Here is a 24,405-nt window from a genome sequence, read left to right as displayed (position 1 = left end):
CATTACAGTCTATTATCTTCTTGATTGAATCTAGGAGTACCTCTGTTACATTAGTAGGTCTGAATTCACTTGATGAAGTGTCTGATGTCTGACCTATTACCTTAATTACCTATGTGCTTCCAACATTTGTAACCATTTTGCTTGTGTTAACCTCCGGTAGATCAGTCTGAGTTTGCATTTCAACCAGTAAAGGTTTGTCTGATTGTTTAGGTGTCTCAGTGATTGTTGGTTTCTCTGCTTCAATATGTACCTCTGCCTCAGTAGGTTTCTCTATATGCTCAACTATCAGTATCTCAGTCTCAGTAGGTTTCTTTATGCCAACATCTATACCTTCAGTATTCTTCCCAGTATCCAATGGTTTCTCTATTTGTAATGATTGCTCTATTGGGATCTCAACCTCAATAGTCTCTACCCATTTTTCAGCAATTTTGCCACTATCAACATTATCATCCTTAACCTCTATAGTGTCCTTATCCACAACAATATTCACTTCCTGAGTATCCACTTTCATGGTGAATAGTATTTCAGGTTCAATATTAGTGTCATCATGTGTGATACCTTCACTGTTAGTAACTGGTGGATCAACAGTATGTACCGGTGTAGTATCCAAAGGTGGTGGTAAATTGTTAGTGATCTTGATGTTTGGAATACCATCAATTTTACCTTTCCCCTTATCCTTATCCTTCTAATATACCTTGAGTTTTTTCTTTGGCCGGTTCATTTCCTCTTGTTTTTCTTTTTCCACAAAAAATTTATCCCATGTGTTAGCAGTCTCCTCTGCAATCTCATTTACACTACCTGCCATCAAACTTACTTGTCGGTGACCAATAGAAAAAATGGATCTCTTAGCCTCACAAAGTAGATAATCAATTTCCTCTTTTGAGTTAACCGGATGTACAGCTAGAAGTTTTTCAACTTTTAGTTTCTTATCCAATTCCATCATTGCAATCCTTTTTGCATCTAATCTTCTATATAGTTCATTAGGTAAATTATCCACTACTTCAATTAAAACCCTTTCGTATATATCTAGATGTAAAATTATACTATTCTCAATGCTTTCCTTCTCTGAATCTTTAAATGTGTTATACAATTTACTCACATTAGCCAAATTACCATCATCAATTATTTCATTTAACAAATTATCTAATGAAGGTATGATCGGTTTCTATTTCTTCTTGGGAGTTAGTTTCTTGGCTGGTTGCCTTACTGCATGTTGTTTCTTCCTCAAGGTCCTTGTTCTTTTGGGTGAAGGAGAGGGTATCGGTGAAGGTTTTCTCTTCCTCTCAACTCTTTTGAATTCAGCTGGTATCTCATTGTCAAAAGATGTGCCAAGCCGTGAAATGTGTGCCTCTAGTTGCAATCCTTCCAGCTCACTAGCCATTATCCCAGTAAAGTTCATAACATTTTCTTTGATTTCCTGTACCTTCTTTGATGTATCCCTAATATAATTTTCTCTTTTCTTCATTGTTTTCACTCCACTCTCAATAGTTTTAGCACTACCAAAAACTTGTTCTGTTGGTTCTCTTGATGCATCTAACAAAGCTTTTGCATATGTCTCAATAATGTTGAGATCTACCTCATAGCCCATTTTAGTTACCCATACAATCCTAGGAAGTACAACTTCCATCCATGTCTCATCCTTTTTGATGACAAAATAGATTTCTTTGTCATATTTGTCCACTACACTCTGCGGTAGTCTTTCTCTAGTTTTCATTTTTGCTTGAAAAGCTTTAAAGTATTCAGTTATATTAATGTCTTTTGTAGTTCCCATGCTGATAAAAGCTTCCTGTAATTGTTTTCCTACTGGTATGCCATATCCAAAGTCTTTTGTTCCTATACCAGGGATTTCCTTAGTGAAATACAACATTAAGCATACTAAAATATTACCAAAGCGAAATGTTCCTTTCTTATCTCCTTTAATCTTTTTCAAATTATCAATGAGTTCATCTTTCAACCATTCACACACATCAATCATTGCATTGTTGTTGACCATTTCATAAGCACTATTAATGCAAAGACTAGAAATTGAATTGAGTTTGTTTGCACGTGTAGTCTTGTAACCAAGTATCATACTTATGAATCTCACATTGATGCCTTTGATGTCATTCATACTTTGTTGTTAGGAACTTTGATTGTTTTGTCTGGTCTACTATCGGTTGAGGGTAAACTAGTTACTACCCTAATTGCTTGTCGGGTAAATTTGCAGACATAATCCAACCATAGAAATTCTCCATGTGCCCTACTTAGGATAATTCTCACTACTTCTAGAAATTCAGGGATATTCAATATCTCAACAAAACCTTAAGTCTCCACAATCTTGTGTTTAGGTTTAACAGTGCCATTTTCATCACAAATTATCGTTCTAAACATTTTCAACAATTCCTCAAAACCTAATTCTTCAATGTTGTAAAGAATATAAATCCTAGGGTCTTCAACATAAGCTACACCTTTAGGAATTTTTGCCTATGGAATCATCTTACTTAGCTACTTCAGGAATTATCTTAAACATAGGCCTAGGGCGTTTTACATTTTCCACGATAGTAGGGTTCGCAATAAATTTGGGAGCAAAAGAAGAAGCCATTTGAAAAATACCTTTAGCTGCCTGACAATATCTGAATGCTTGAAATAAATCACTTCACACCTTCGCCTTGAATGCCTTAGCTCTTTTTTTCATGCTCTTTGCTGAATTGAATGCTTGGTGAATCAAAAATGAGGGAAATCCAATGATTTATAATGACTTTTCTCTCAACAACTGCATTAAATGCTCGTCAGTTAATTGAAAACTTAACACATCTACCAGTAAAGAAGAAATCTATCTTCTCACCATCGATCGAGGGTAATCTGTATGATATTCAATTTTCTACAATAGCCCTAAAGTGTTACTTCTTAGTTGGATGAAGAATCTCCTATCGGTGGAGGGCTACTCTATTCTACTGGTGAAGAACTAGTCTCATCAACATTCTGATCTGTCTTGCTAATCCATTGCTTTGAAAATTATTACTTTACCTCATCTACCTTTTCTTTGCCTTTCAAATTGGATCCTTTATTATTTGTCAGTGAAGTCTTACTTCTACAAAATTTTGTAATATGTCCAATCTTGTTACAAGCATAACAACTCACATTATTCCTCTGAATGGATTTTCCATATCCTATGTCATTTTGTGTTCTGCATTGAATAGATAAGTGTCCATATCTTCCACAAACATAACATTTCACATTCATTCTATATTTTTTTGAATTATGACCAACTTTGTTGCATTTGGAACATTGAACAGTGGGTGCATTAATGTTCTGATTGTTTCTAAATCTACATTGATTTTCTTTATGACCATATTTGTTGTAATTGAAACATTTGCCATTAAACTTGTAAGCATTAGGTTGTCTTACAGGTTTACTGTGATCATGATTGTTTGTTGTACTGGAACTTTCTCCAACTTCAAATCCAAGTCCATTAGTATCTCCATTTGATTTCTGACTTTTCAGCATATCATCAAGTTCCTCTGAACTTTTCTTGAATTTCTCTTTGTGTTGATTTGCAATAGCCAACTCATTTTCCATAATTACCTTTTGTCTCATAAGTTCAGTTTTATCATGTTGCATGTGAATCAGATCTGTCTTCAACATATCATTTTCATGACCGAGTCTTAGATTTTCATTTCCAGCATCATTGAGTCTCCTAGTCAAGTCATCTTCATTCTTCTTTTTGTCTTCAATGTCTTTACAAAACCTCATATTCATATCTTACATTTCATTCTTCATAGTATTGTTTTCTTGTCTCAACTTGTTCACAAGTTCATTGAGAGTTTCCTTTTCATTATTATCATTCTGCATCTTCTCATGAAGTTCTTTTCTATTATTTTGAGCTTAGTAAGATTCTCTTGAAGTCCTTGAATGAATTCCTATGCAGTCCTCAGATCATCTTCAAGTTTGATATTCTTCAACTTCTCTACATCATAATCTACAAGAGCTCCTTCCAATTGTTTTCTTAAGTTCTCCATCTGTACCGGTGTCAGAATCTTCCTCAAGTTTTTAGGCTTTTAAAAATAGAGGACTAGGCTTTGATACCAATTGTTAGGATTATTGACAGTCCCAAAGATACTGAGAGGGGGGGGGGTGAATCAGTATCTAACCGGTTAGAAAAATATTTAAACTTATTAAGAACTTTGCATCCCAAAACAGTGTACCGGTAAATAAGAATTAATGCAGCAAATAAGAATAACAGAGATAGCATAGAGAACACACCATAACACAAGATATTTAATGAGGAAACCCAATGTGGGAAAAACATCGGTGGGATTTGTAAACTACAATATTCACTCACTGGCCAATGAATAAATATTACTTACAATGAGGAGCCAGCACATGCAGGAAGGCCAAGTGCCTAGAGCACACTACTCAATAAGAGTTACACTGACTACAAAATTGGATTATGAAATCCAATACAATGTACTGCTTCAAAATAGCATCAACTATTCCAGGTTCAGTACCGGTTTAAGCTCATTTCATTACCAAAACCTTCGTTGTCAACTATATCACCTTATACACACTTTTCATAATTCCATACATATTTTAAATGACCTATAAGATCTCATACATATATATGAGTCTTTTACAATATGCCATGTCGGCTTTACAAAAGATAATTATATTTAAAGACAATAAACAAAAGTTTATTCCATGTCAGCTGGGGTGCCGGTATGCATTGTTGCTGCTGTCGGTGAAGTGTCTACCGGTGTATGTAGATGTCTATTGCCAGTGTCAGTAACTGTCAGTGGCTTACCAGATGAATACCAGTTGGTTGTCATTAATGACAACATCAACTATTCTCATAAGAGTGTAGAATGCCAACAAAATTAGGGTTTGTAACCCTAACAGGCAAGAATTTAATGCAGTAGGTAAAAAGGATAAAAGCAAGTTTTTACTTTGTTATTTTTACCCTAACGCATTCAAGAAAGAAATTTGGAGCGCTTGCTGAGCTAAGAAAGATTGTTGGATGATAATTGTCAAAGTTGCATTATGATTTGCAATCAAGCTGATTGGAAAGTTGCAGAAGATCGAACTGGTGTGCACTTGGGGCGTTCAACCAGTAAACGAGGCAACGTGTGTAAGAAAATATATTTTTGTGAAAATCCTTCTTCGAATCTTGTTCATCTGTAATAGCATAATCTTCAAATTATATAGAAATGTTAATGATTACATCTAAGCCAATGGAAGTTGTATAGGCAGAACAAATTGTGTTGTATAATGTATTATCATAAGTTCCGAGTGGAGTTTTAGTAAAAGGAGATTTGTCAAGTTATATTGATTGTAAGCTAGAGGATCTAGGATCACTATACATTTACACTCAGCTAAAATCCCTTTGTGATGAGAATGGAAAGATTCAAACACAACATGCTAGGGTTTTCGAATAATGTTTTCACAACGCCATTTATTTTCTAGAATATTTTGAGGAAGAGCATATTAGAATCATTTTGAGTCGGGTTCATGGTGAGAACATGTACTTAGAGAGAACTCACACAATTACCAAGGAAGCCATTGAGGCTGTAATTGGTTATTTCTCAACTGATTTAGTACCTGAGCTGAGACAAATATCAAAAGAGATGGTATTCTCACTAACCAGTTCAACATCTGACAAACGTGCTTTTTCTGTTAACACTATTAGAGACCCTGTAGTGAAATTGGCAGCAATGGTGATAGGCTACTGGGTATTTTACTCCAGTAGACTAAATAGTGTGCCATCTGCAACAATTCACACAGCTTATAAGATGATAGTTGAAAATGCAGATTATGATCTTTGTGAGGCTATTAGAAGACAATTGTTTATAAATTTGCAATCTATCAAGAAGGACAATAGTCTAAAGTTCAAGTATGGTCAGCTATTGGCTGGGTTATTCTTTTATTTTCAAAATTTGTTACCGGGAATAGGTGATATTGAATGGTCAAAGAACCTACCGGTATCAGCACAAATCAAGAAAAACATCAAGGTTGTAAAGAATACTTTCCCTACTGCTATGAATAAGTATTTCAATGAGCTTCAGAAGAAGATGAGCATGAGAATGAGATTGCCTAAAGATGTGGTAAGTCATTTTGCAAAAGACATTGTTTTTACTATTACCACTGATTTTTGTTTGATAAAAGCAATTGAGCCGAGAGAAGAGGAAATGGAAGATATGATTTATGAGGTGAACCATGACTTACTAGTTGGTTATGCTAATAACCTATTAGCATCTCCTAAAGATAATTAGAAGGAAAAACTAGATATTGTGGTATTCCAAGATGCACAAGGCAAAACCAGTACTGCTCCTGCCACAAGTGGGAAAGGAAAGAAAAAGAAAACTGATGAAGCACCTCCAGTGATAAAGAATACAAGGGTGACTCAGAGTATCCAAACCAAAAAGGAACCGACACCTAAAGTATGTACAAAGAAGAAGAATGTGACAAAGAAAAGAGGTTGGAAGTTAATTCTTAATGAAGAATCTAAGGGCACTGACACTGAAGAAGAACCTAAGAAGATGAAAGATACTAGTAGAGTAGAAAAGACAGTAAAGGAAGTGATAAAGGCAATTGTGCCTATTGATATAGCTACTTACAAGCCTGATACCCATTTTGAAAGAACAATGAAGACATTAGGGAGGAACAGGTTTGACAATATTAAAGAGCATATTGATTCCTTCACTGAAGATGAGAAGAAGCAAGTCATTCAATAGGTAATCAGTCATTTGTGTCATTATAGTAGATTTCCACATGATCTGGAAAAGGTTATTTCAAACTCTTTGTACACTATTATTTTGGATAAATGGGAGGAAGCTATAAAATTGGAAAAATAAATCATTGATGAAGTATTTGTACAATATTTTCCTTAATTTTCTAAAGATGAAATAAGTGAGACCCGTTGAACTACCTATGAAATCAAATGAATGGAAGAAATTCTCCAATCCTCTAGGAATGAGGAAAATGTTGTCCATCAACCAAAAATAGATGAAGAAGAGATTGTACAAGCTAACGAGGTCAATCCTGTCAAGAAGAAGGATGACACCATTATTCATGTTGTTGATGATGTTCAAGATTCAGTTGATCTATCTGGAGACAACACTGCACCAAATATGGAACCTCCTACAATCACTGATGTACAGGTTACATTAGTTGAGCAACCGACAACTCAACTAAAAGTGAACAATCCACCAGAAACAAAACAATTAGAAAAACCCCAATATCAACCAATGTTTAAAGATACTTAGAAGGAATCTATGGAAATTGTTGTCACACAAACTTCTAAAAAGGAAACATAGAAGAATCAAGAGAAAGAAATCATTAAGGTTACATCCTCTGAACCGACAAAGCCATTAGTCACTCCGCAGACTGATGAGGATGATAATGATTCATTAGGAATTTCAGGGCCTACTGATGTTGACAACATGAGTGCATCTGAAATGATGAAGATTGCTAATGTCATGCAATCTAGAGCACATAAGAAGAGACTGAAAGAGAAAAGAATTGAGGTAGAAACTATTTAGAATGTAGTAGATATTTTAATCTGGTTTGCTACTGGAATAGTCTACAACACATCTGTCAATCCCTATCAGCAAACTTTGTCTATTAGTTGTAGATGCATCTGATCAAATCAAGTCACTTGAACATGCAGCACAAACCTTTTCTGAGAAAAGTCACAAGAAGTATGGGGAGAAACTTGCAAAGGACATTGATACTAGCAAAATGGCTTTGTCACATAATAAATATTTGTTGAGCAAAGCTATTGAAACAAGAAGAAAGTATCTTTCCTCTACCTCTAATGTTTCATTATATTATTCTGATATCACAAAAAAACAAACAGACATAGAGAAAGAGCTAGAAAGGATATGCAATGCATATGTCCCACTTTAGGACTCTATATTTTCTTTTAGCAAATTTGTAGATGATTTGCATAATAGGTTGGCTACTTATGATCATGAGAAGGCAAAGAGACTATGGTCTTTAAAGGAACTCAAGATTCTACTCACATCACAAGTGGACATACTACAAAGAGCCTACTCAAATGCAGAAGCTATCTTAGCAACTCCAAAAACCTGTAGACTGGACTTGATGGAAGAATTCCATTCACAGCTTATATCTACAAAAGATTATACTGAGAATGTGCTAGCAACATGGACAAATGCCATATCATAGTTGAAGCAAAAATTTAATGATATTTTCATGAGCTTGGTGAATGCATGAACTTCTATTTAAGTTATTGTTGTATATGTTGAACACTTTTATACAAATTTTATATATATATATATATATATATATATATATATATATATATATATATATATATATATATATATATATATATATATATATATATATATTTCTTTTTCAATTTGGCATTGTTGTCAAAGGGGGAGTATAAATATGTATGTCTATTTTTGAAAATTTTGTATAATGTATGCATTAAGGGGGAGCATGTGTATATGTGTAAATTTTGTTTTGTATGCACACATAGCAGTATTACTGTAAAATTTTCTAAGTGTTGCCATCAATACCAAAGGGGGAAATTGTTGGCTTGATGATGACTGTAATATATTTATCATATGTTTTCGTTGATGAAACACACACACACACATATGTTTATATTGTCTATCGGTATAACTTCAAGTTGTTTATACTACAACCGGTATCTTAGAGATTTATCTCTAACCGGTAACTGATATATATTTAGAAGACAACCACTAGATACACATAAGTCAGCATCAAGATGAAGATCAAGCATAGATTATATCAAGAGATTTACGAATAACGCTTCATATATTTAACTCTAACCGGTATTGATAGTTCCAACCGATATTCATTGATTTTTTTATGTGTTACCACAAATCATGAGGAGTTATCCCACCGACAAATTTTGGTTGTATTTTTTTGTGATGAGTTATGATCACTTGACCAGATACACTGCACCTAGGAAATTGTGTTATGATTTCTTATGGCCGACATGAAATCTTAATGTCTATATATTGACATCACAATGAATTATTTAATATGAGTGAAAGTGTTATTTTATATGCAAAAGGCAAAAGAGTTAAGTTGCAGAGTATGCAGAAGAGCAATGTTTATGCTTAAAAGAATCTGATCAAGCAATTAATGTGCTACTCAGACAGATCAAACCAATCATGTTGTTTTCTAACAATCACATTAGAATTCAAATCCCCTAACCGGGTAAGCTCTAACAAGCTTCAATGTACAAATCCTCTAACAAGGTGATCCATTAGTTTGGGTTCAGAAATCCTCCATCGAGGTTACTCCTAACAGGGTACTACCTTTAACAAGGTATAAGCTTCTAGTCAAGCTTTGGGATCTCTAACAAGATTCGCTCCTAGCAAAGCACTTTGTAGACCCTAACCGGTCAGTTATCTATTACTACATATAGTTAACTTGTGAGTTCCATCTCACCATTGGTTTTACCTATTTGGGTTTTCCACATACAAACACTTGTGTTATGGTGGATGTTTTACTTATTGTGGATGTTGTTATATCATTTTGGATTACAAGCATTGTGTTTAAAAGTTTTGTTAAGCTCATCTACCGGTTAGTATTTGAAGTAGTTTTATTTTTGGTGGCACTGATTCACCCCCCCCCCCCCCCCCCCTCTTAGTGCTTTTCAAGTTCATCAGATATCTTATACTCTTTGTGATTTTTCTCCACATTCAGCATCTTCTTCTCTCCTCTTCTACTTTACCTCAAGTATTTGTGTAAGCAAGAAATTACTTCTCCATGTCAACCTATGTTGAAAAATTAAACAATTGATGATAGGAAAGTATATAAGGAGGTCTTCCCCTCTCATTTTGATATCATCATACATTCATGAAGGTGGAATTGGATCTCAAGTGTTCAAGCATCAAGCATTCATCATCTAGTATTCCTCAAGGCTGCATATTCTTCATCTATCCATTAGAGAAACATTACATCATTCATTTGTAAGCATGTGTTAGGGTTTTGTCATGTTCATTCCATTTCATACAACATATGTGATTACATTTAATACAACATATGTGATTACATTTAAGAAGAAAAGCATCATCATTATCTATTACAGATATAAAGGTATACCTTTCCATCATTTATTTCAAGCATTTGCAATATTTCATTCATGGTTGATTCCAAACCGGGGTTTGAATTAGGAAAACCCCTATTCCCAACCCCTTTCTTCTTATTTTTGTTTGTGGGAAGCAGGTGTGTAGTTGTACTTCTAGAATTAAGATTTATTTGCAGAGATGAAAAACCCTTTTTGACGCGCGAAAAGTTCAGAGGACCAAGTTTGTGGCGACCTAGTCCAAACACTCGGTCCCTACAACTTTTGGTAGATTTCATAGAGTATCTATGAATCATCTCAAACTTCTCAAATCCAGGTGCATGACAAAATCCCAAATCTATAGCTCACTGTTTGCACTTACTTTGTCTTCAATTTCAACACTTTATGATAACTCAAAGATGAACGGATAGTATTAACCTGGTACTGAGAGGGGGGGTGAATCAATACAGACAAAAATAAAGTCCTAAACTAGTTTGATAGAAGACACTTCAAATGACTGGCAAGTAGTGACACCGGTTTGAAACAAAGTGCAATCGGTAAAGCTAAGAATGACTGTGACAAGCATTAACCGGTTACTCACTTAGCTTTTCACTCAACTCAAGACTACACTACCATTTCACCCTTATGCATAAATAGGTAATCTATCATCAAATCATAATAATAGCTAGTTCAACATGTTTTATTGACAGACATAAAACACAGAACCATCATATGCTTGACAGACAATGGGAAAGCATCACAAGATAAAAGCATCACACATGACACACATATTTTTCACGTGGTAACCCAACTAAGAAAAAACACAGTGGGGATGAATACCCACAAGCTATTTTTGAACTCTTTAGAAGTTCACTTTGTTAGGAGCCTTGTCCGGTTAGAGACATTACAATAGGTTCTGCTAGGAAATGATCATGTTAAAGATCACCCGGTTAAGGGATGGCTACAATACCTGGTTAAGGGTTAAACCCTGTTAAAGGTTACCTTGTTAGAGGATTTCAAGAACTCAATAGCTTTGAATTACCCTGTTAAAGGATTTACAGCAAGCCACTTAAGGCTACCCTGTTAAGGGATTTTCCAACTGTTGAGGTGGTTAGATATCAATAGGTATTACAATGATCTAGTAACAACACTCAATGCCAATGCAGATCCACTTAAGCTCCTCTTCACCTTCTGCACTTACACTCTACAGGTATCACTTCTCTCCTTTTGGTTTGGCAAAAATTACATATCCCTTATCTTCGATACACACACACAACTTTTGCCAACAACCTCAGAAAGAGACACAACATTGACCTTATAGGAAAACAGATAGGTCGGTAGCATAAACCCTAAACCCTAAACCTGTTAGGTTAAAGAATTCAAACGATTCAATCTTGACCGTTGATAATACTCCATTAATTGCAACAGTCTTGATCTAATCTCAAGACATTCTCCATCGTCCATTTTCACCAATTTCATGGTGGCTGATAACCCATCACACATTATCACCATTTTACATACTTCGCACATTCCCGAGGTAGATAGGAACAATCTCCTTTGTGCAAGATCCTTCACGCGCACAAGGCTGACATGACAACATGATCTGTTCTTCACTACAATGCTAACTCATCACACAATGTCACTAGTTGAGCCACACAGGCTTGAAGCACTTCAACTGGAAACCCTGAAGTTGAGACTACCAACCAGTAGTCATATAATGCTTCCATGTACCAGTTCACATAACCATATGTCAGTTCACCTTGAACAAGCACACCGCTTCACTTTGGCACAAATGTCAGTTCACAGTGCTATGCCGGTTCTCACCTCTTCAGCATATTGACATCAATGATAACATACAATGTCATTATGTCCTCATACCAGTTCACATAATGCCAACAATCTTACCCTTTGGCATTGATGGCAATATACAAAGATATCTCTCCACTTCACATCTTCTCCCCCAATTTCTATAGATATCTTCTCCACTTCACATCTTCTCCCCCTTTGACAACAATGCCAAAGTGGAGGCACAAGCTTCCCTATTCCATTATGTTGCTCCCCCTCAGGAGTAGCATCCTTCAACACGTCAATCCAAAATAAATCTGACTATGCACTACCTGACTGATGTGGAGGATATGCTTTTAGTTTACCCCTTGAAGGGGCAGCACCCCTAATTCACCTCTTAAGTGCATAAATGTAGTCTTTGGGAGAGGCTTGGTGAATATGTCTGCTAACTGCTCCTTACTGGAAACATGTTCCAATGCAATCTCTTTGTTCTTAATCTTTTCCCTTAAGAAATGATACTTAAGCTCAAAGTGCTTAGTTCTAGAATGTAAAACTGGATTCTTGGAGATATTAATTGCACTAGTATTGTCACAAAATATACTTACCAGTTCAGATATAGGAACTTTGAAGCCATTTAATACATGCTTCATCCAAATTGTCTGAGTGCAGTTCATGAAAGTAGCAACATACTCTGCTTCCACTGTAGACTAAGAGATACAACTCTGCTTCTTACTCATCCAAGAGACTAGTCTACCACCAAGAAAGAATGCACCACCGATTGTGCTTTTCCGGTCATCTATATTGCCTGCTCAATCAGCATCTGTGTATACTTTCAAGTTGAAATCCTTGCTATACGTATACCACAATCCATAGTCAACAGTTCCCTTCAGATACCTAAGAATCCGCTTGATTGCAACCAAGTGAGATTCTCTTGGGCTTTTCTAGAATCTTGCAGTAATACCAACTGCATGTGCAATATCTAGTCTGCTATGCACTACATAATGTAACTTACCAATCATTGATCAGTATTCCTTCTCATCAAGCAATTCTGTGTCATCTTCTTTAGATAGTTTACAACCGGTCATCATCGGAATACCAACCGGTTCGCTATCTTCCATGCCAAAGGTCCTCAACACCTCTTTGACATACTTGGACTGAGTGATAAAGGTTCCATCCTTCATCTGTTGGATCTGTAGTCCAATGAAGAATTTAATCTCCCCTATGAGTGACATTTCAAACTCTTTCTTCATCTCATCTGCAAACTCATGACTCATCTTATCATCTCCACCAAAGATAATGTCATTAGCAAATACCTCACAGATCAGGATCTGATCTCCTTCAGACTTCAAGAAGATATTTCTATCTTCACTTGTTCTCTCAAATCCAATCTTCACAAGATGAGAATGCAGACGTTCATACTGTAGACACTTAAAAATAATTATTTTAATTATTTTTAATTCATCGCATAATTAATTAATTATGTTAATTCAAATTCTTCTCAATATTAATTAAATATAATTAATATTGTCACTATAGCATATGATTGATTTATTTAATAAATCAATCCATTTCTTTATTCTTCTAAAAAAATCAAATCCTTACAAATCTTCCTCTTAGCTAATTAATTTCAATTATTTAGTTAACCTACATGATTCCTACAAATCATCTTCTTAATTCATTCTTCTAGAAACTCCCTAAACTCACTTAACATTATTCTTCTAATTTTTTATTCCCTCCACTCATTCTCTCTCCTAGTCAAATTCTCCTACAAATATTAATCCCACCTAACATTTCCTCTAATCCCCCTCCTAATGAGTTGTTAATAGTTAATCATCATGATTAGTCACAAAGTCAACTCTTTGTCCTTTTCATCCAGCCACTAGCTTTAAATACTCTTTTCCTAGGTGAATGTAAGATTTTCGAAATCACACATTCTTCTAGGCATCCCCTCTCCCAAAGAATTTTTAATTCCTTTTTATTTCTCCAATCCCCATGATATCCTTTTTTGGAGAATTTTTAATTCCTCCAATGCATCTTATAGAGTGTGGAGATACGAAATGTCTTTAAGGCATAATTCTTGGTGTCCATGCCCTCTCTTGGACCTTGTGTGAGCTCACAAGTAAATCTTAGCCCTTCATCTCGAATTCATCCTAGCCATCTATTTTCCTCTCCTCTTCCTATAAAATAGGGCTTCATCCCTTCATTCAAAACATTTTGAAATCTAGTGAATTTATGCTGCCCTTTTGAGCCCAGGAAATCAACTTGGCAACTTGATCATCTCATCCTTATCATTTTTCAAATCCATTCCATTTATACACAAGATTGGAGAGCCATCCACATCTAGCAATCAAAGGAGCACATCAAGTGGAGCATTATCAAGGGGTGCCTTCACTTCATCAAGTTCAATCCAAAAGAGAAGGTAAAATAGCAAGGTGAAATGGTCTTTTAATGATATTTTAGCATTCTGCATGTTTATTTCATTATGTTTTGATCATTTGACCTTCAAATCTATTTTCCCCTCTTCATTTTGGCACACCCGGTGGGACCCACGTCCCTAAGAACTAATATTTTTTTTAGGTTTTTGTGAGTTGTGAGATGCAGGTTCCAGAATAGCGTGACTGCAGAAAAAAAAATCTTTTTTTTGCAGGTTCCAGAATAGCGGCTCTGTATTTCTGCGCAATAGCTTCTTTTCTGTTTCTATTGCATTTTTATTTCTGTTCTTTTTCTGTCATCCGATCTGTTATTTGTGGGAATTTGAATTCCTATTATCTGATCTGTTATTTGCTCTGTTATCTGCTCTGTTTAATTATAATCTGTGTGAAAGTAGGAGAGTATGCTTTTTTCTATATAGACAATCAGAAATCCAGACCTTTCACTTTTCTATTCTGTTTAGCATGACTGTATGCCCTGAACGCAAGAAAGTGTGAAAATAGGAGAGTATGCTCTTTTCTATCTAGACAATCAGAAATCTAGACCTTTGACACTTTTCTATCTGTTTAGTGCTACTGTCTGCTCTGTTAATCTATATGAAATTTTTAGGTGCTAACTGTAGTCTACATTTCTTTTTTTTCATTTCCTATTATCTGCTGTATTTAAAGATAATCTGTCTGACCACAGGAAAGTGTGAAAGTAGGAGATTATGCTCTTGTCTATCTAGACAATCAGAAATCTAGACCTTTGACTTTTTTTTTATTCTGTTAAATTTAGGGTTTCTGCTTTGTTAAATCTAGGGTTTATGTTTGCTTTGTTAAATCTAAGGTTTTTTTCTTTTTCGCCATATCTTCTTTATCTTGACTCCATTTTCCTCCAAACTTCACCAGATTCTCCGCATTGCCATTTTCCACATTTCCTTCCTTGGAGGCCTTATCCCAAAAATCCACTTTTTGAAGCCCAAAATCCCATATTTCTCTATTTTTAGGGTTTGTCATAACTCCTTCCCCTTTTATCCAATCACCTCCAAATTTTTCTCATATCATCCATCTCCAACTTTTGCTTCTTTGTCCCTCTTGGACAAATTTTCGCATTCCTTCATCTCTCCTCCAAAATACCCATTTTTTGCTTGCTTATCCCTTGGAAAGTGGCAAAAACCTAGTCAAACCCCATTTACCCATCAAAGCTTTCTTCAAATCCACATTTGTCATTAGTAAAAAAGAATTTATTCATGTTTTTCTATTCATTCCCAAAAATCAAAAAAATTAATATTTTTGTCATTTTGTTGTTTTTTGCAAGACGCTTGTTGAAGACTCTATTTTTCCAAACTACTAATCAAGTTGTTTTGCAGGATGCTTGTTGAAGACTCTGTTTTTCTAAACTACTAATCAAGTTGTTTTGCAGGACGCTTTTTGAAGACTCCATTTTTCAAACTACTAATCAAGTGGTTTTGCAGGTTGCCTAGCTGATTCAACCAAATACTGTGCATCTATTTAAATTAGGCACCTAGATATTAATTAAAATGGAATAAACCATTGTCTTATGTGTCTTTAAGAAAAGCATAAAGGTAGGAAAGTATGCTCTTGTCTTACTAGACGATCAGAAATCCAGACCCTCCAACCTTTTCTTGTTTGATTGCATGTTTACCTCTAGTGGGCCTGCCCTCCCAACTTGCTCTTTGAGAAGGTAAGAGGGGAACAACCCAAGTGAGTACACCTGGACCTGGGGTTCCCAATTCACTATAATAAATAGGCCATTGACTATGAAAGGGTTAATGTTTGGGGCTATATGAGAGTTCACTCTCACATTGGGTGCTTAGTAGGATCTTAGAGATCTCAATCACGCTTGCATGACTACTAAGTTCTTGGTGCTTCATTGGGATATAGGCCTCAATTGCGCTTGTGCAACTTCGAAGGGTGGCTCCTAATAGGAAGACTTACTAAACACCTTATTCATAGTGGCCAAAAACCTTCTAGTCATTGGTGCAAGAGGTCGGACCTCTGAAGCGGTCCATATTCTTACGGCCCTTAGTAGAGACACAAAGTTCACCATGAGGAGTTTTCATGGGAATTGATGCTTGGCTGCTTGAGAAGTGAGTGTCATGGAGGGGAGCCAGTGGGGTCAAGCATCTAAGTGTCCACTTTGGGTAAGCATAGATGGGAAACCAATTGGGATTCAATGACTATTGTCCCTGCCAACCTTAAGAATGTTGTATATGAGCATGAGTGTCTTTGATATAATATGCATTTTATCACTGTGTTTGCTTTGTTTGATACATACTTGCCAAGAGTAGACTAAAAACACATCACTATCCCCAAACACTTTGCAAAAACACTTGTCAAGACACAAACAATTGTCCAAGTCATTACCCACACCAAGTCCAAAAAAAAAAAAATTGCATCAAAGCTCTATCCATCCCTTATTTCATAAGCCTAAGCGAGAAGCTAAGAGTCCGTCATCTCGATCAACATTCAAGTTTGTCCTTTGAAACACCAACTATCGTCCAAATCAAGGTGGTCATATCACTTCATACAACTTACCATTCGAATCGATCCTTCATGTCCATACCAAAGACAACCTAGTCATCAAATTTCTTCTAAACCATCACTACTATACCTCCTCTATCAATCATCCTCAAATTTCCTAACTCCTTTCATCACAAATTTCTTAATTCCTTTCATCACAAATATCGTGTATGGTCACAACTCAATCCCAAAAGAAAAAGATGGTTGAACAACAATATGGCATGCCGGACATTGATGTCCTATATGAAGATCCCACACAAGATCATACACAAAGTGGGCAACCTAGCAATCAAGATCAAAGCCAAAATCCTGACATGGTTAGCCAAGATGAACTTTGTCCGGAAGTGCAAACTTTCCTAGTAGATTCTTACAACCAATAGATGATGGACAAGTTTATTAAACACAATCCTACTGCACTTCTAAAAGCTCTTCTTGATAATGGAGCTCAACTTCCACTTGAGTTTAATAGATCCGCTCTCACCCAATAACCACAAGGGGACCTCGCTCCCACACAAAGTGTTGCACCTACTATTCAAACTCAATCAATTGCAGCCCCATCAATCATCCAAGATCAATCAATGCCACCCGCGGTACCTCCCACCATGGTCTCCATCCCACCTTCTTCCTCCTTACCATCTATACCACTATCAAATCCGATCTCATCTATTCTCCAACAAACTTCTATACCACCTCCTTCTATTCAATCACATATTTCTATTCCACAAACTTCCCTTCCTCCCAACAATGTCGCAAATTTTATCCGGGTCGTATTCAATCCCATCACAACCATTTGCGGACCACAACCAACTGTCACTCAAACCCCAGCAACATCAGTCATCACATCCCACATCCCCACCTCCTCATCCTATCAATATATTGGTGGTGGTACACCTTCTTTGGCTCATCCAATTCTTGGGGAAAATACACTTCATCATTATCAAAGCCCACAACAAGACCTCATCAAGAAAATTCAAGACATGAAAAATATCATCAAGGACATGAAACAAAGGACTAATAAAAGGAAAACTTACTCATTCGAAAAGTTTTGCCCTTTCCCTTATGATCCGTCTATATCAGTTGCACCATATCCCTCGGGATTTGAGATCCCTAAATTCACCAAGTATGAAGGCAAAGGAGATCCCCACGACCATGTCCAAGAATTCTACATCTTATGCCAAGAAGTCTCCTATAGTGACCTTTATCTTCACAGACTCTTTCCCAAGAGTCTCACAAGAGATGCCTTGGCATGGTTCTCATCTTTACCATGAGGTTCCATTGTCTCTTTTCCAAACATGGCAGAAAAATTTGTGGCCCACTATGCATACAACATGGGTAATGATGTTTCTATGATGGACTTCTGTAATACAAAACAAAGGCCTGGAGAAACCTTCGCCAATTTCCTACAAAGATGGCGACATCTTATCAAGAAATTCTAGTGGGACATGCCAGAACAACATCAAATTGAGCTATTCCAAAAGAACTTGGTGCCTGAACTTTCAAGACCTTTAATATCTCAATGTATCAAATCCTTCCAAAAATTGATAGATAAGGGCCTCGCCCTCGAACGTGTCCTATTGGAGGAAGGAACCTTGAAACATTACTAGAAATCAACACAAACTTCTTCCTCTTATTATAGCGACAAGCCAAAATTCTGGTCCAAAAATAAAAATATGGTCAATGATGGTATAACTGATGCAAAGCGGGTCCAAAAAATGGCTGCTCCCCCAAAATCCACCACCAATAATCATCAATTCAATAATCGAGACAATCCAAATCAATCCAAAAAACCTCACAACAATGTCTCAATCCAAGGACGACCACCCCAATCGAATAATAGGACTCGAAGAGATTTCACTCCTCTGTTTGAGCCTATTGAAGTGGTGTTTCAAAAACTTGTCCAAGCAGGTGTAGTGGTTTTTCCAATCACTTTCCCATTCGACCCCAATCAACCTAAACCGAGATGGTATAATGAAAATGAGTATTGTGAATACCATCGTATCAAGGGACATGATACACGAAAGTGTATGAAACTGAAGATCTACATACAAGATCTCATTGATAGAGGTGAGATTGAAGTAGCAAATGCAAAAACTGGTAATAACAATGACAAAATCAAAATGTACCAGGAACCCTTCTCGAATCATGATAAAGGAAAAGGCTCATCATCTAATGCAATGGGTTATGACTACACTAATCACATAACTGGATTTGATTTTTTAGTAGGTCGCATTGAACCTACAGACAATCATGTCAATGTCATAACCATCCAAGGAGTCAATTCTCCTTCTTCCCAAAGTAGACCAAATCTTCCTAGGATAGTCATTCAAGGCGCCACGCCTTCCACCTCCCATTTCCAGAATGACTACAATGCAACTACACGCTGAGGTAAAGTCACCATCCAAGGAGTCCCTCCCCCACCAAACCCCCCACCCATGTCTTCTACCCGCCGATATGACCTCCTTGATCAACTTGGGAAGACACCTGTGCAGATCTCCATTTTGGAACTTCTCAAGACCTCCCCGGTCCATAAATAAATTTTGGAACAAGCCCTTCTCCAATCACGCATTCCAGATAACATCAACACCACCCAATTCCAAGCCCTCATTGGAAACCTTGCTGACCAACAGCACATTGTATTTAACTCCAAAGATGCTCCCGTAGATGAAGACCATAAAAAACCTTTGCACATCGAAGCTCTTATCCACAAGCACAAGGTCAAACGTATCCTAATAGACGGTGGATCCATGCTTAATTTGTGTACATACAAATTAATAAAACAATTGGGACTTTCTGAGGATCTGATAGACACATCAAGAAGGATCACAATAAAGGCATATAATGATGCAGAAAGAATTTCAAAGGGCGTGGTCACCTTACCTCTTCAAGTGGGCCCCATTACAATTGAAACCCCTTGCCAAGTACTAGATCTTGACCTCCCCTACAACATTCTCCTTGAGAGGCCATGGATTCATTCCTTGCAGGTCATACCCTCCAACTATCACCAATGCATCAAATTCTCCTATAACAGAAGAGAGATCACTATCAAAGGTGATCCCCAACCTTTTCAACATTGGAAACTATTAGAGGGGAAGCATCCATATCATTGCCCACTAAATAGACCCTCGCCAATGCCTCCATCTGACACATCAAATGTTGCCTCCACATCATCCCAACCAAATAATCAAATCAAGATCTTGGAAAATGGCTGTGGAGGATACAAATTGGAGGACGTCTTATTGATAGGCAACCTCCCTCTCTCTCCTAAGTCATTTGGCAAACCAAAAGAGCTCAAAAAAGACCTGAAACCACTCATGCAATGTCAAAACACCACCTTCCAACAATGGGGCCCACTTGATAACGAGAGCCTCAAAGCAGATATCTCTTCATGGTTGTACCAGGAAGAAGATGAAGATCCAACAAGAATATCCAAAGAAATGTACCCAAAAGCATCTGCCATAGTTGAAAAAATGGGTTACAAAGGACACGGCCTGGGACCAGAGGAGAAAGGAAGAAAAACACCACTAAATCCTATCTCCTATAGATACAACAGAGGCTTGGGGTACACCCCGGTGGCTAAGATTACTATCGCTGGTGCCCCTTCTAGTCCTTCTTCGGATATCGAAAGCACTGACGAAGAGGAATTCCATGAAATGCCTTATGAATATTAGAAAGATATCTTCTTGGATGCTTACATCAATACCATCACCCCCGTACCCCTCCCACTTCACATGAGCTACATCTTGTCCATCCTGAACTCATTGATTGGGGCCAATGAGACAAACCCACTTTAGATATCTGCGTTGACGATAATGCTCTCATTGCTCTCCTAATAGCGCAAATATGGAAGATTGTAGCAGAATCGAGGGTATTCAACTACACGAAAAGGGATACTTTAGTAGTCAAGTCAATGCCCTTAGCCACAAAAAAGATAATAAAAGAAAAAGATATGATTCCCTAGGTGAAAACCTCCCTGAGGCACCTTTGGATGAACAAGAAATAAAAACAAAGGGCGTATCTGAAAGTGAAAACCTAGAAAAGGCACTTGATGATGAGGGATTTGACCTCCCTACCATTGGTTACCTTCCACAGGACAAATCAAATTTGTTAATAGAAGAAATAGGCATCATCAACATGGGCACTGAGGTCATTCCGAAAAAAATGCTCATTGCCAAATCCCTCACAGAAATTGAGAAACAAGACTTTATCAACTTCCTTACAGAGGTAAAAATCAATTTTGTATGGTCCTATTCCAATATGCCAGGGTTGGACCCTACCTTGGTGGTTCACAATCTCGCCATCCACCCAGATACAAAACCTGTAAAATAGAAATTGCACAAAATGTACCCACATATTGCACTCTTGGTCAAGGTGGAACTCCAAAAGTTGTTAGACGCAGAATTTATCAAACCAAGAGATTATGCTGAATGGGTCTCCAACATTGTACCTGTCGGCAAACCTGCTGGGGGAATCCACATCTACATAGATTTGTGAGATCTAAATATAGCTTGTCCTAAATATGATTTCCCACTCCCCAATATAGACATGATTGTGGACCTTACAGCAGGACATGAAATGCTATCGCTAATAGATGGATTTTCTGGATACAACCAAATTAGGATAGCAGATGAGGATCAGCATAAAACTGCATTCACAACACCATGGGGTACCTTTTGTTATCGGGTCATGCCTTTTGGCCTTAAAAATGCTGGAGCTACGTATCAATGGGAAATGACAACAATTTTTCATGACCTCTTGCACAAAATTATGGAGGACTACGTGGATGATCTGCTAGGAAAATCCAAGACAAGACAAGAACACATCCCCATTCTAAAACAGATCTTCAAAAGATTGGAAAAATACAAGTTGCGCCTAAATCTCAAAAAGTGTGTGTTTGGTGTCACATCGAGAAAACTACTGGGATTCATTGTTTCTCGCAGAGGCATCGAGGTTGATCCCGCAAAGGTAAAAGCTATTATGGAAATGCCTCTACCAAAAACTCTCAGACAACTGCGCAGTCTCCAGGGAAAACTCCAGTCTATCAGATGTTTCATTTCACAGCTAGCAGACAAGTGCCATCCATTTGCACACCTATTGTGTAAAGACACAAAATTTAAATGGGATTGCCTATGTCAAAAGGCCTTTGAGAAATTAAAAGAATATCTAACATCACCTCCCATATTGATGCCTCCTGCTCCTAGAAAACCCCTTATTTTGTATATATGTGCTACTGCAGTGGCATTGGGGGCATTATTGGTGCAAACAAATGATCAAGGGAAGGAACACGCCATTTACTACATCAGTCAGATGTTGGTAGGATATGAACTCATTTACACCCCCATTGAAAGAGCATGTTTGGCATTAGTGTTCAGCACACAAAAACTATGACACTATATGGTAAATAATAAGAGAAAACTAATTGCTAAAATTGATCCACTTAAATATCTCTTGTCCAAAGCTGCTCTCACTGGCAGAACCACCAAATGGGTCATGCTCTTAAGCAAGTTTGACATTGAATATGTGGATAGAAAGGTAATCAAGGGACAAGTCATTGCAGATCAATTGGCTAAAGCTCCACTTCTAGGCGACCATCCTCTTCTCACAGAATTACCAGATGAGTTCATTATGACTGTTACCACATCCTCCACATGGAAATTGTATTTTGATGGCTCCTACACTCAAAATGGATCAGGGGCAGGAATATTATTGGTCACACCTCAAAGAGATGGCATCCCCAAATCATACAAGATAGCCTTTGCATGTACCAATAACATAGCAGAATACGAGGCCCTCATCACAGGTTTACGCTTGGCTATCCACTAGAAAATAAAGGAATTATGAGTCTATGACGATTCCCAACTCGTCATAAAACAAGTCAATGATGAATACTAGACAAAAGATGATAAACTCCTTCCCTACCATACCATGGTTGAAGATCTTAACCAACATTTCATGGCAATCAAGTTTGATCAAATCCCACAAACAAACAACAGGGTTGTAGATGCAATGGCCACCATTGGCTCCCTCCTTCAAATGTCAACACATAGTCAAAAGTGTGAGTTCTTGGTCAAGCAATTGTTTATACCAGCATATGACCTACCAGAGTTTGAAATGGTGTGTGTTCTCATTGGTCCCGAGTCCCCTTGGTACCAAGAAACCTTTGCTTTCCTCAAAGATAACACCATTCCCCCACACCTCACCAAAATCCAACAACAAACCTTCATCGGCCACTATGCCCATTACACCATCCTTGCAGACACCTTGTTTAGAAGGCATTTTGATGGTTCCCTCCTAAAGTGCTTAGATAAACAAGAAGCAAAATGGGCATTACGCAAAGTACGTGAGGGTATCTGTGGGGCACACTCAAGTGGACTCACATTGGCTAAAAAACTTTTGAGAACATGATACTATTGGCCTGAAATGGAAGAAGATGCATACAACTATGTGAAGAAATGCATCCCTTGCCAGTAGTATGGCGACAAAATTCATGCACCATCACAAGAATTGCAGCCATTTATTACACCATGGCCCTTCTCATAGTGGGGGCTCGATCTCATTGGAAAAATCCACCCTTCATCTTCCAACAGACATAAATTCATTATCACCACACCGAATGCTTCACCAAGTGGGTAGAGGCTATCCCTCTTACTCTCACCACCGGCAAGAAAATATCCAAATTCATCCTGAACTACCTAATCTGCCAATATGGCATCCCAAAAGTTATCATCACAGATAATGGTAAAAAATTTAAGAACAAGGATGTCAAAGAACTCTGCTAAAAATTCAACATCCAACACCGCTTCTCCACTCCATATTACCCCCAAGGCAATAGCCAAGCTGAGGCTTCTAATAAAACCCTAATAAAAATCCTCAAAAAGACAGCCAATGAAGTAGGCCGTGATTGGCACCTCCAAATCCATCCTACATTGTGGGCCTACCGCACCTCCATCCGCACCCCCATAGGCGCCACTCCTTATTCCCTAGTATTTGGTTCTGAAGCCATCCTTCCTATTGAGATCGAGATCCCCTCTCTAAGGGTATCGCTACAAAACATACTACGAGAGGAAGAATATAGAATTGCCCGCTTACAAGAGCTAGAATTATTAGACGAAAGGCACATCAATGCCTTGAATCATCTCTGGGTATATCAAAACCATCTGCGCATGAGTTTTCATAAAAAAGTTAGAACTCAAGAATTCCAAGTTGGTGATCTTGTCCTCATGGAGAATCAAAAAAATCTACAAGAAAGAGAAAAGAAAGGCAAGTTCGAGTCTAATTGGCTTGGACCATATGTAATCATAGCAAAATATGGATTGGGAGCTTATCAGTTGGCTACTCCTAAAGGTGATCCTTTGGATGATCCAATGAATATCATGCACCTCAAAATATTTTATGCTTAGTCCTCAAAAAGTCTTAAATGGTCAAAAAAAAATAAAAAATCAAGAAAATTATTAAAAAAGAAAGAAAAAGAAAGAAAAACAATTTGTCCATTAGTGAAAACCACTTGGTGGCGCTATGGACAAGTACCTTGGCAAAAACCTTTGTGCAGGCACCAAGGTAAATAACCATATCCACTATCTATCATGTTGATACTACAAATCATCCACCATCTAGCCCACCCAT

This window comes from Cryptomeria japonica, chromosome 2 (assembly GCF_030272615.1).
Source record: "Cryptomeria japonica chromosome 2, Sugi_1.0, whole genome shotgun sequence".
Classification (NCBI taxonomy): domain Eukaryota; kingdom Viridiplantae; phylum Streptophyta; class Pinopsida; order Cupressales; family Cupressaceae; genus Cryptomeria; species Cryptomeria japonica.
Note: the sequence above shows the minus strand (reverse complement) of the source record.